The sequence below is a fragment of the Hemicordylus capensis genome, chromosome 3 (assembly GCF_027244095.1).
Source record: "Hemicordylus capensis ecotype Gifberg chromosome 3, rHemCap1.1.pri, whole genome shotgun sequence".
NCBI lineage: Eukaryota > Metazoa > Chordata > Lepidosauria > Squamata > Cordylidae > Hemicordylus > Hemicordylus capensis.
The window spans coordinates 91184663-91197888 of NC_069659.1; the positions used below are offsets into that span (position 1 = coordinate 91184663).

Consider the following 13226-nt stretch of genomic DNA (forward strand, 5'->3'; position numbering starts at 1 on the left):
CTCTGGTACAGAGCCCGATTTCAGGGATAAGTTAAATATTTTAGCAAGGAGGTCGGCAATTTCACATTTGAGTTCTTTGAGGACTCTTGGATGGATGCCATCCGGCCCTGATGATTTGTTAGCTTTCAGTTTTTCCAGACAGTTTAGAACATCATCCCTTGTCACTTCTATCAGACTCAGCTCTCTAGCCTCCATCCCTAAAAAGCCTGGTTCAGGAACAGGTATATGCTCAGTATCCTCTGCCGTGAAGACAGACGCAAAGAACTCATTCAGTTTCTCTGCAACCTCCATATCCTCCTTAATAATCCCTTGCACTCCCTCATTGTCTAATGGCCCAACGACCTCCCTGGCAGGTTTCCTGCTTCTGATGTACCTAAAGAAGTTTTTGTTATTCCCCTTGATACTTTTGGCTAAAGTATCAAGGTTCTTATGAGGTTCTTATAAGGTTCTTATGCCCTTCTTATGAGGCAAGGCTACAACACATGGGGCTATTTAGGTTTTTTTTTAAAAGGACTGCGGGGAGACAGGATAGAGGTCTATAAAATCATGCATGGTGTGGAGAAAGTGGAGAGAGATAAATTCTTTTCCCTCTCACATAACACTAAAACCAGAGGTCATGCCATGAAATTGATTGCCAGGAAATCTAGGACCAGCAAACGGAAGTACTTTTTCACACAACACATAATCAACTTGTTGAATTCTCTGCCACAACATATGGTGACAGCCAACAACCTGGATGGCTTTAATAGGTGTTTGGATAACTTCATGGAGAAGAGGTCGATCACTGGCCACTAGTTGGAGTGCTGTAGGCCACCTCCAGCCTTCGAGCGAGGCAGGATGCCTCTGAGTACCAGTTGCAGGGGAGTAACAGCAGGAGAGAGGGCATGTCCTCAATTCCTGTCTGTGGCTTCCAGAGGCATCTGGTGGGCCACTGTGTGAAACAGGATGCTGGACTAGATGGGCCTTGGGCCTGATCCAGCAGGGCTGTTCTTATGTTATTTCACATGACTTCCAAACTATTAACGCAGCTTAAAATCACACCAGCCTTTTCTGCAGATGCATCACACTGATGACTCATGTTCAGCTTGCGATGACTGTATTCCTGAGATGTTCACATGTGCTACTGCAAGTCTTGTATCCCTCATCCTATACTCATGCATTTTATTTTATTTTTGGTCTGTGCAGAACTTTTCACACGTCTCTGGGCTAAAATCACAAGAATACTCCAGCTAGATTAGGCCCAGGGTCCATCTAGTCCAGGCTTCTGTTTCCCACAGTGGCCCACCAGAAGCTCTTGCCTCTGGGAAGCTCACAGCAAGGCATGCCCCATTTCCTGCTGTTGCTCTCCTGCATCTGGTATTCGGATGTATCTGAACCTGGAGGTAGCCTATAGCCATTCATATATTGAAACAAACAAAATGAAATTCAGTAGTTTCCCATTCTATCAAGGTCATTTTCAATTTTAAACCTGTTTCCTGGAGTGTTAGCTATCCCTCCCAGATTTCGTGTGTGTGTGTTTCTGCAAACCTGAAAAGGATTTCCTCCATCCTTTTACCTAAGTCAGGCCTGCTCAACTTAGGCCCCCAGCTGTTTTTGGACTACAACCCCCATAATCCCCAGCCACAGTGGCCAACAGCCAGGGATTATGGGAGTTGTAGGCTAGCTTCTGAAGGAGGGCCAGCATTGAGCAGCCCCAACCTAAGTCATTGATAAAAATGCTGAAGCATACGTGGCCCAAAACAGAGCCTTGCAGCATCCCACTCACAACTTCCCTCCGCTTCGATCAAGAGCCATTGATGAGCACTCATTGAGTACGGTTTTTCAAACAATTGTGAAACCACCTAGTATTATCATCTATTTATTTATTTATTTAACATATTTCTAAACCAAACTTGTGTCTCTGGAAAATCTAGCATGCATTTGATCAGTCTGCTAACCAAAATAGAAATAAGGGGAGAATTCACATTCAAGAAGGAGAGAGAACATTATTCCACAGGCCACTCCTGTTCCCTAAAAACAGGGATTTTGTGTTTGGGCATGTGCACCTCTAACAGAAATTCTCCTAAATATTTGGTTTTATTTCTAATGTTGCCCATTCTTCAAGGCTTAGAATAGATAGTGACTTTTTCAAACACAACCACAGAATATATTAATATTATATGGGTTCAGCTGTATCTATAGTTTCATGACTTAAAAGGTAAAAACAGAGTTACATTGTGAATCATCTTGTATGTTCAACTATGCAAAATAGAATACAGAACACAAGTTCTTTCCACAGTTTTCAGCAAATGGCATTTTATTAGTACAACGTGTTAACTGTCACTAGATCACATACATTTTCATAACTCTTATTCAGACCTTAAAGGTCACAATAGCTATGTCTGTGACCTTTATATACGTAATTACATATGTGTGTGAACTCCTGAGTCTTTGCCCACTTCAATGCACAAATAGCACTTATGTGAAACTAAGCTTTCCCATCCACTTCAATGGAAAGAGCAATTCTACATCCAAGGAATGCAAATGTGGAGCTGCTACGCCATTCACAATCCATAGAAAATAATTGACCGTATTCAACTTTGCATTGTTAAAATTCTTGTGTGGCAAGAACAAGGATGCCTTTCTACTATACTTACTTCAACATTACTTTAGTGTGAGGTGAATGGCTCATTTTGCCAGGATATCAATATACATCCTTCACTGAAACAGGGATTATTTTATAATACTTGCCCTCCTGCTGTGATCAACTCTGTGCTGTCAGGCTTCCATTTGTCATGATCAGCATTCCCTCTAGTTATATTAATAAGATTCTCTTTTTCCTTTTGCATTTAGAAACCCACCATAATAGCACTCTGGTGATTATTCAGGAAACATTAACAACTTATTATCAATATTGACATGGTGCCCAGGACAAAAGCCTTCAGGAAAGCTGGAATCTGGCCTAAGAAAGGTCTTCCACGCTAATGCCAAAAAATGAGACAGAATTTCAGGAACACCATGTGTGCTAACAGTCTGTCAGAACTAGATCTGGGCAACCAATGCAGGCATTAGGAGGTTATGCAAAAAGTTATTCAACAGTGTGATGAAGCTGGGGATAGTGGTGATGTGAACTCCAATGAGAAGAAGAGACATGCACAAAACGCAGCTGGATGACAGAAGGTCGCTGGTGAAAATATCAGGATTCACCAATTACACTTTGCTACCATCACCTTTACCATCACCAGTGATGTTTAGTGATGCTACTATCATGTTAATGATACCAAGAAATAGAGAAGAGAAGGCAGTAAGGGCTTCAGTTTGTTCAAGTTATCAAAGCAGTTAATCACTGACATTATACTAGTGCTATATTCATCATCATCATCATCATAATTCATATCTGAAAAACTGCTTACTATTGCCAGAAACATTACATCTGATTGTATTTCTAAAACAGACACTTTCAGAATTTGCTAAGCTACCCTGAGTATTTTTTTTAAAGTTACTGTAATACTCAAGATGACAAATGTGACTAGTCCATAACTTCTCACACTGTGGAACCAGATCTAGGGAAACCATCTGGCACACTACCGAACTGTACAAACATGCAACATCCATACCAATAGTAATCTAGTTAAACACGGGGGACTACGTCTAGAGATTATATTCCAACCCTTCATATAATGAGGTGGATATGAACCAGTGTATTAGATGACTACTTGCTTACTGAATTTTGAAATGTGAAAACCACAGATGGAGCACCTAAGATTTACTATAATGTATAAAACTGAAAGTACACACTAGGAAAGTGTAAATAGCAGTTTATTCCCCTAATGGCATCATGTAAGAACTCTAGAAATTATTATTAGTAGTAGTACTATTTCAAATATTAGGTATGCTACAGACAAAACAAAAAACAATCCACAGTATATTCCCAGTATATTACAGGGAAGTGCTACTGACTAAAATAAGACTTGCCTCAATGTTCTGTTTATTCAGTTTATTTGTGGTAGCTGACCAGAAAAATATATATACATGCAGTCCAAACAGTAATAATACACTAATCCAGGTATTCATAAACCTCATGGAATCTAACTATACAGGTTCTCTCTTACTACGAATTCTAATAGTGACAAGGCAAAACTTAGCGACTGCATAAGTTATTTTGTCATTGCTGTCAGATAAAAGACAGCATAGAATTCATATGGGCATTAATTTGCTAGAAGGGACACTATTAATTCATAGCGATGGTTCCTGTAGAAACTACAATAAAGTAGCACATGGGATACTGTCTCAATAGCTCCTGCCTTTCAAGGACAAAACCGCTCTGCATAAGGGACTTCTAAAATCCTACCCTCTAACACACTAGAACGTCAAAGCGTTCTAGTGTAAAAGCTCTACGGTATTTTGCTATTGTAAGCTTATCTAAATAATTTACAGGTTTCATATTCAAAATCTGGTTAACCACCATTAATCTCCTTGATATAAAGCTTCTATCGGATTGCCATGCTACATCACAAATTATTTGGGTGAGCGCCAGCAAATGAGCCAGCACCTTGGACTCTTAATAGTCTTATGGCTGCAAGAATAATACTTCCATGTAATATGTTCAGAAATGGGATGCCAATCTTCTATAAATATGATTTTCTCAGAAAACCTGTACGGACTTACATGGCTATACCCTATCTACCTTTTGAATAATGACTAATTTGAAACCTCTAAATAAATCCATATAGTAAATTATTTTTGAAGTAAATTACTTTAAAAAAAATAGAGTAGGTGGCATCCAGACCTTTGGTGGAGAGCTGTGCTGTTGATGGCAGTTCCTTCCATGTGCAGTAGAAGAGTTGAATTCCAAGAATCCCTTCTGTTGTGGAAAAAGTTCTGAGAGTGCAACTCTTCTGCGAGCAGAAGGAGACACTGTCAGTGGTGCATCACTCTGCCAGATTTGGACACCACCCATTATTTATACTGCACAATTTCAACTTGCTGAAAGCTAGTTAACAATAGAGATTTTGCTTCCCTTTGTGAAGCTAACTGGCAATCTTGTACAGCACAAGAATAATTCAGAACGACTGCTTAAATGAATAGCATAAAACAAAACAGGGGATAAACCTAATCCAAAAGGTAAACCAAAGCAATACTAAAGATCAGGCAAAATTACTACGACTACTACGAATATTTATATACTGCGCTTCAACCAAAGTTCAAAAAGCGGCTTACATAGAAAAATAAATAATACATAAATAAAACGGTCCCCTCTCCCCAAAGGGCTAACAATCTAAAAGAAACATAAGACAGATACCAGCAACAGCCATTGGAGGGGTGCTGTGCTGGGGCTGGATAGGGCCAGTTGCTCTCCCTCTGCTAAATATGAGAATCACCACTTTAAAAGGTGATACGTTCCAAGATCATTTATTTATTTATTTTATTTTATTTTATTTTATTTTATTTTATTTTTATACTGCCTGATATGTACATCTCTAGGTGGTGTACAAAATTTAAAATAATATTTAAAAGTCAACACAGATTAAAATACAAGAGGCACAGTTAAAAAAATAGTATACAACAATTATTAAAACAATTAAAATTACTCAAATGAATTCTAATTAAAAGCTAGTGAGAACATTAGAGTCTTGAGGGTCTTCCTGAAAACAAACAGAGAAGGAAGTGCTCTTATTTCAGCCGAAAGCATATTCCAAAGCCCGGGGGCAGCCACAGAGAAAGCCCGGGTTGCCGCCAGACGAGCCGGCGACAACCGTAACCAGACCTCTCCAGTAGATTGTAACAGGTGGCAGGGTTTATGACAAAGGAGGCACTCTCTCAAATAGCCTGGACCCAAGCCATTAAGGGCTTTATAGGCAATAACCGGCACTTCATATTTCACCCAGAAACATATCTGCAGCCAGTGCAGTTCTTTCAAAACCGGTGTTATGTGGTCCCTTCGTGTTGTCCCAGAGACCAATGTGGCTGCCGCATTCTGTACCAATTGTAGTTCCCGGACTATGTACAAAGGCAGACCCACACAGAGGCTATTCCCACGATCGACAGAAAGAAGAGCTTAGCCTGCTTCCCGTCAATCGTTGGAAACACTGGGCTCATGGGCGAGCCCGGTGCTCCCAAGATGGCTAGCCCTCCTAGAACACCCTCCCCTTAAATGAGGTTAACGGAGCGAGCGCGCTGTTAACCTCATTTCTTTGCTCATGTGTCACCGCGGTGTGCGGCGACACACGTGTAGACCCCTGACCGGGAGGCTGCAACCAGCCTCCCAGACTCGGGGGTCTCTCCAGGATGCCCTGCACACTTGCATGGGGCATCCTGGGATTTCCGGGGGCTGCGCAACCCCCGGTCCCTGCAGCCCCTGCCAGCTCCGTGATGGAGCCAGCAGTCATGTGGGAAGCCGATCCAGCCACCCCAGAGCTGGTTGTGGAGTTCGTGTTGGAGTCACCAAGGGTTTTGGTGTTGGGTGGCTTCAATGTTCACTTTGGGGCTGGCTTGTCTGGTGCAGCTCGGGAGTTCATAGTGGCTATAACAACTATGGGCCTGGGCCTATGACAACTATGGGCCGTGATGTGCATGGACCACGGAGGCGCAGCCCGACGCTGGGGTGGTGGTGTTATTTTAAGGGCGGGGGGTTGTACATACCCTTCCCGCCGCTTTCCCCCCTCCGGCACTCCAGTTTTAAGCCAAATCGTCAGCTTAAATCGTCAGCATTCCTTCCTGCTGCCCCTGCCCCCTTATTGTTGTCTAAACCCGGAAGTAACACGGGTGCATGCACCCGCTGCCGCGTGTGCCGCCGCCATGCGTGCACCTGCCACGCACATCACAGTGACGTGCGTGATGCACACGGTGGCGGGCAGATGTGCCCGTGTTACTTTCGGGTTTAGACAACAACAAGGGGGCAGGGGCAGCAGGGAGGAACATTGCCACCCCGAAGATTTGGCTTAAAACTGGAGCGCCGGAGGGGGGAAAGTGGCGGGAGGGGTAAGTACAACCCCCCTGCCGGCAGTTCATCGGACCGCCGGACAAGCGAACTGGTTCACAGGCCTCCAACATGGCCTGCGAATCGGTTCATGCACATCCCTAATCCTAACTGGTCATAGGGCCAACACACACTGCTGGTAACACCCTCAATTTGGTCTTCTGCTCAGATCAGGGTAGTGTTCCATGGGTGGAGATTCCGACTGTGTCTCCATTGTCATGGATGGACCACCATCTGGTTAAGACTGGTTGCATGGCCATAACCCACCTCTTCAGGGGTGATTGACCTATTAGGACGGTCCGCCCAAGAAGGCTGTTGGATCCTATAGGGTTCCAAGAAGCCTTGTGGGGCTTTAGGGTTGGTTCTGCCAGTGATTCTGCTGATGCCCTGGTGGAGACTTGGAATTGGGAGCCTATCAGGGCATAGACACTATAGTCCCTAAGCTCTTCTCCACTCTACTTCGAAACTAGCACCATGGTATACTGAACAGCTACAGGAACTGAAGCGGCAAGGAAGAAGACTAGAGCGTAAGTGGAGGAGGACGTGACTTGAATCCTATAAGACACTGTAGAAAGCCCATTTGAAGGCTTATTCTTTGGCAATACATGCAGTAAAGAAGCAATTCTATTCTGCACATATTGCGTCTGCAAGTTCATGTCCAGCGGAGTTGTGAAGGGATTGACTCAGGTTCCCTCTTCTCTGAACATAGATCTGGATATTTCATTATCCCACTGTGATGCTTTTAAAAATGTTTTTGCGGATAAAACCTCTCGCATCTTAGCTGACTTGGACTCCATGGTTATGGCAGGGTCAACTGCAGAGGTGTCCAGTATCTCCTCTGGTTCAATTAGAATGGATCAGTTTAAATTTGTGACTCCTGAGGATGTAGACAAACTTCTTGGAGGTGTTCAGCTTACCACTTTTCCTCTGGATCCTTGCCCAATGTGGCTAATAACATCTAGCTGGGAGGTTGTTAAGAGATAGCCTAGTTGACATCATAAATGCCTCACAGCAGGAGGGCAGGATGCCTCCATGTTTGAAGGAGGCAATTCTGAGACATTTGCTTAAGAAGCCTGCCCTAGAGCCCTCAGTGATGGATAACTAAAGGCCAGTTTCCAACCTTGCTTGGGTGGGCAAGGGAATTAATTAATTAATTAATTAATTAATTAATTAATTACATACTCGAGTTTCTCCTCACAACAACCCTGTGAAGTAGTTTAGGCATTAGAATTGAGAGGATGGCAGTGGCTGATCAACTCCAGACAATTTTGGATGACACTGATTATCTAGATCCATTTCAAACTGGCTTTAGAGCAGTTTTTTGGACAGCTTGATGGATGATCAATATCAAGGAATGGGCAGAGGGAATGTGAATCTGTTGGTTCTTTTGGATCTTTCTGCAGCTTTCGAGACTATCAACCATGGTATTCTTCTGGATCGCTTGGGGGATTTGGGAATAGGTGGTGCTGCTTTGCAGTGGTTCCGTTCCTATCTTTCCAGTAGATTCCAGATGCTGTGGCTCAGAGATAGTTGCTCTCTGAAATGAGAGCTATTGTATGGTGTCCCTCAGGGCTGGATCCTATCTCCAATGCTTTTTAACATCTACATGGAAACCGCTGGGCGCGATCATCAGGAGATTTGGAGCAGGGTGTTATCAATATGCTGATGACACCAAATCTATTTTCCCATTATATCATCATCAGGAAATGGCATAGCCTCCCTAAACGCCTGCCTACAGGCAGCAATGGACTAGATGAGGGTTAATAAATTGAAGCTAAATGCAAGCAAGAAGGAGGTACTCATGGTAAAGGGTTTGCACTCCCCCTGAAGGAACAGGTATGTAGCTTGGGAGTGCTTCTGGACCCAGGCCTCACTCTGGTTTCTCAGACTGAGGCCATGGACAGGACTGCATTCTATCAACTTGGGTTGATATGGCAGTTACATCCATTCCTTGAAGATAATGATCTCAGAACTGAGGTGCACTCTTTGGTAACCTCTAGCCTTGACTCCTGCAATGCGCTCTATGTGGGGCTGCCTTTGTATGTAGTTTGGAAACTTCAGGTGAACTTCAGTTCAGACCAACTAGATTGGTCTCCAGGGTTTCTTTTTATTTTACGTATGTATTTTAAAATCTTTAAAGTTAGATCTCTGTATTTTTTTAAGCTTAATATCTTAATTGTGTATTTTTAATAGTCTTGTTTTAATTTTACTATGTGAACTGCCTTGGGATTGTTTTAATGAAAGGCGGTATACGAATTTAACAATATAAATAAATAAATAAATAAATAAATAAATAAAAATGCCTGTTTTAAAGCAACTGCATTGGCTTCCAATAAGTTTCCTGGCAAAGTGCTAGTAATTATGTTTAAAGCCCTAAACGGCTTAGGACTGGGTTACCTGGGAGATCACCTTTTTCTGCATGATCCTCACTGCACTTTAAGATCGTCAGGAGAGGTCTATCTCCGTATACCTCCAGCTCATCTGGCAGTGACTTGGGAACTAGCCTTCTCTGTAGTCGCTCCTGGGCTGTGGAATGAGCTCCCTATAGACATTCGTGGGTTAACATCTTTACCAGCCTTTAAAAGAGTCCTTAAGACACACTTTTTTAGCCAGGCTTTTAATAACTAATAATCTTAATATTTGGCCCACAGAAATTATTTAATATGATGTATCTAGTAGCAGATATGCTAATTTCCAAAGATGCTGGTTAGTTTGTCATAAAATGAAGAATTAAGCACAGTATTAATATTTGAAAACTTGCACAGTGCCCTTAACACATTTGGCAGACCTCATCCAACAGTATATATATTCCTTATAGTGAAGGTAGAAAAATTGTGAGTGATAAAACAGAATTACAGAACTTTTTATTATGTCTTTCAGAAATCTAGGATTGTTACCTTTTATGAGCCATGTCTAATTTGTACGTGGCACATCTGGCATAACAGATACTATGCATAAACCAGGAATGCTTGCAATAATACATTTCCCAGTGTTAAAATAAACACCTCAGCACTTTACACTTTGGCACAGCACTTTCGCCACAGTGGGGAAGCACTTATCTACTTTAACACTTTGCTACTTATGAATTATCACTCAATTACCAAAAAGCGATTTTAATCCAAGGGACGACAAAAAGGTTTCATGTTTTCTTGACATTTTGATTTAACTGGAATAAGTAATAAGTAAATGTGTAAAAATTCCTTTCAGTATCTCTTTCAGACTCTTAATGCAAAAAATATCCCTAACAATTCTCAATTCATTCTATTTATACCAAGTACTACAAAAGTCATGGCTCTGCACAGACCAGGGATTTTAAAAATATTTCATTGTGGTCTCTCTTATTCAAGAGAGACATTCAATTTCCCAGTAGCACTCTCTGAAAGGAAGCACATCCAACAAGAAGGCAGGGACTATAGTTATTTGAGCTTGGAGAGAGACTAAGGAAGCAAAGGATTGTTGACATAGAGCTAAACGGAGGGCAGTGGGGATTCCATATTGCAGACAGGGAAGAGGAGCCTGTGATGGTTAAGGTCAGTTGGAATGTAACTGTTACTGGTAGGAAGGTGTGCTTGACTGATAAAAGGATAGTGGGTAGGGGTCTGTGAGTCGTGAGGGAGGAGACAGCTCCTTCAGGAGGAGGCTGCCACTGTGAGAAATAGATGAGGAAACATAATGAACAAGATCTGTTAACTCAGGATGGAAGAGAGAGAGAAGAAGAAGAAAAGAAGGGAGGGGAAGACAGACAATGGGGAAGAGTGAGCAAAGAACAGAGATAAAGAGAAAAAGAAGGAAGGTCAAGGGACAGGCTGAGGCCTGTCAGTGGCCTGAGGGGAACGAGCAGCTATGGCAGTGTTGGCAGCGAGGAAGGGCCTGGTCAACTGCAACTACTGCTGCTGCTCGGGGCTACCGAGCAAGGCCATTGGTGAAGGAAGGGAGGCAAGGGCCCAGGCTTGCCAGCATCCTGAGGGGAACGAGCAGTCATGGCAACGACAGCAACAAGGAAGGTCCCAGTCAACCACTGCTGCTCCTGCAGGAAGGAGCAGGAGTGGGGCTTGGGTGGGGAGGTCTCTGGGTTTAGGGGGATGTGGCTTGGCCAATCAGCACCGGCAACATCGCAGCCGGGACCAGGAGGGTTGAGGGGGACAGAGCAACAGGACAGACCAAGAGGGCTGAGGGGGATGGAAGAGGAAGAGAAGGAGTGCAGCTCAGGTGAGGGTAGAGAGTTCTCTGAGGTGAGGGGAGCAATCAAGTACTAACGCGCAGATGCTCTGTGCAGGTTAAGTTAGTAAGTAGGAATTCTTTGGTATTATAAAACCACTAGGAATTGATGGTCCACATGTTCTACAGCATTAGAGGGGTGGAAAAGGAGCTGCACCTTCACAAGATACCGTTTTGGAGCTTAGTCAGAGAATTAGTGAGCAGCTCTATGGAAAGTGGGAAGCAATTTTTACACATCTCTCTCTTTAAAAGTGATATTTGGCTGTCAGGAATACATCCCTGAGGGTAACGTAGTCCTAAGAGACATATTCCCAGGAGCCAAAAAGCAATTTTAGAGGGAGAGGAAATCAGCAAAAATTGCTTCCCCCTCTGGCATGTTTGGCTGCCTAGTAATGCTCTGGCTGAGTTCCAAAGCAGCTTCTTATGAGGACACAGAACCTGTTTCACTCTTCTAATGCTGTGGAACAAGTGAGCCTGTTATTTTAAATGAAAAGTGTGAGTTAAACCCAGAGCTATACTCCACCTATTTTATTATTAAAATAAGATTTAGACAAGCTTTTTAGCTGAAGTTTTAGCTGATGTTTTTGGTTGAATTTTGTGATGTGTGGCAGTTCCTCACCCTCACTTACCTGCTCGTTGTTCAGGGTATACAGGCCTCAGAACGGTGGGGAGGGGGTTAACAGCCACCCTGGTTCTCTTCCACCTGCCAGAGAGAGGGGTTGCCCTGATCTTCCCCGGGAGCCTTCAGGGCCTGCCAGCTCCCATCTCCTCTGACCATCTTATCCCTAGCCAAACCACTCTTTAAATCAGGGATCCTCAACGTTGGGCCCCCAGATGTTAGTGGACTTCAACTCCCATAATCCCAAGCCACAGTGGCCTTTGGTTGGGGATTATGGGAGTTGAAGTCCATTAACATCTGGGGGCCCAACATTGAGGATCCCTGCTTTAAATAACACCCTACATTCAGGGCACTCCCTTGTTCCTCCCCCCAGCTCCTCCTCAGCAAGACCTGCTGAATCCCCATTAGCCCTCAGGCTGCCTCTTAGGTTGCTCTCATGCTAGGCCCCACCTCTGTTTCTGGTGCCATCATGCAGCTCAGTAGCAAAGGGGCAGGGCAGGCCCTCCTCTCGTCGCAAGCAAGCAATGGCCAGTTGGGCCATGTCAGCTCAGCCCTGAGCAGCCAACCCCCAGTTTCCTCATTTGAGAGAGTTTGGGATCCAAGAGCACTCCCAAGTTCCGTACTTGTTGTTTCTGTGGGAGTATAACCCCATACAAAATGGGCAGTTCTAAACCACCTCTCGAGTTCTGACCCCTGCCCCCAGTTAGTAAAGGTAAAGTGTGCCATTGAGTCGGTGTCAACTCCTGGTGACCACAGAGCCCTGTGGTTGTCTTTGGTAGAATACAGGAGAAATTTACCATTGCCTTCTCCCACACAGTATGAGATGATACCTTTCAGCACCTTCCTATATTGCTGCTGCCCGATATAGGTGTTTCCCATAGTCTGAGAAACTAATCCAAATACGTTGGAGGTACTGACTGGGGGAGCCAACTAATGGTGCAGCAGGGAAATAGCTTGACTACCAAGCAGAAGGTTTGAACCACCAACTCTCTGCTTGGTAGTCAAGCCATTTCCCCACTGTGCCATTAGACGGCTCATACTAGCGGGGATTCAAACTGGCAACCTTCTGCTTGGTAGTCAAACCATTTCCCCACTGCGCCATTAGGTGGCTCCATCTTATGTGGATTCAATTTCAGTTTGTTATCAATTCCAGTACATTACCACCTCCAGGCAGGAATTTAGAGAAGTAATGCAATTACCTGATGAAGTTGATAGGGAGAAATAGATTTGGGTGTCATCAGCATATTGGTAACACCTTGTACCAAATCTCCTGGTAATCTCTCCCAGCAGTTTCATGTAGATGTTAAAAAGCACTAGAGACAATATGAAACCTTGTGGAACTCCAAACATTAATTCCCGCTGTGCAGAACAGTCTCCAAGTGACACCACCTGGAATCTGCCAGAGAGGTAGGAACAGAACCACTATAAACC

General features: G+C 43.6%; 1 protein-coding gene across 2 annotated transcripts in view; it reads right to left on the reverse strand.

Moving 5' to 3' along the window:
• Nucleotides 1-13226, reverse strand: part of HLCS (holocarboxylase synthetase) — a 156457-nt gene that overhangs the window by 91587 nt on the left and 51644 nt on the right. Inside the window, exon 7 of one of the 2 annotated variants that reach the window (XR_008319210.1) lies at nt 4769-4877. The exons of the other annotated variant lie outside the window; for it this stretch is intronic. The gene's annotated coding sequence lies outside the window, so the exon portion shown is untranslated. The remainder of the gene's footprint in view (nt 1-4768; nt 4878-13226) is intronic. 2 annotated transcript variants of the gene reach the window in all.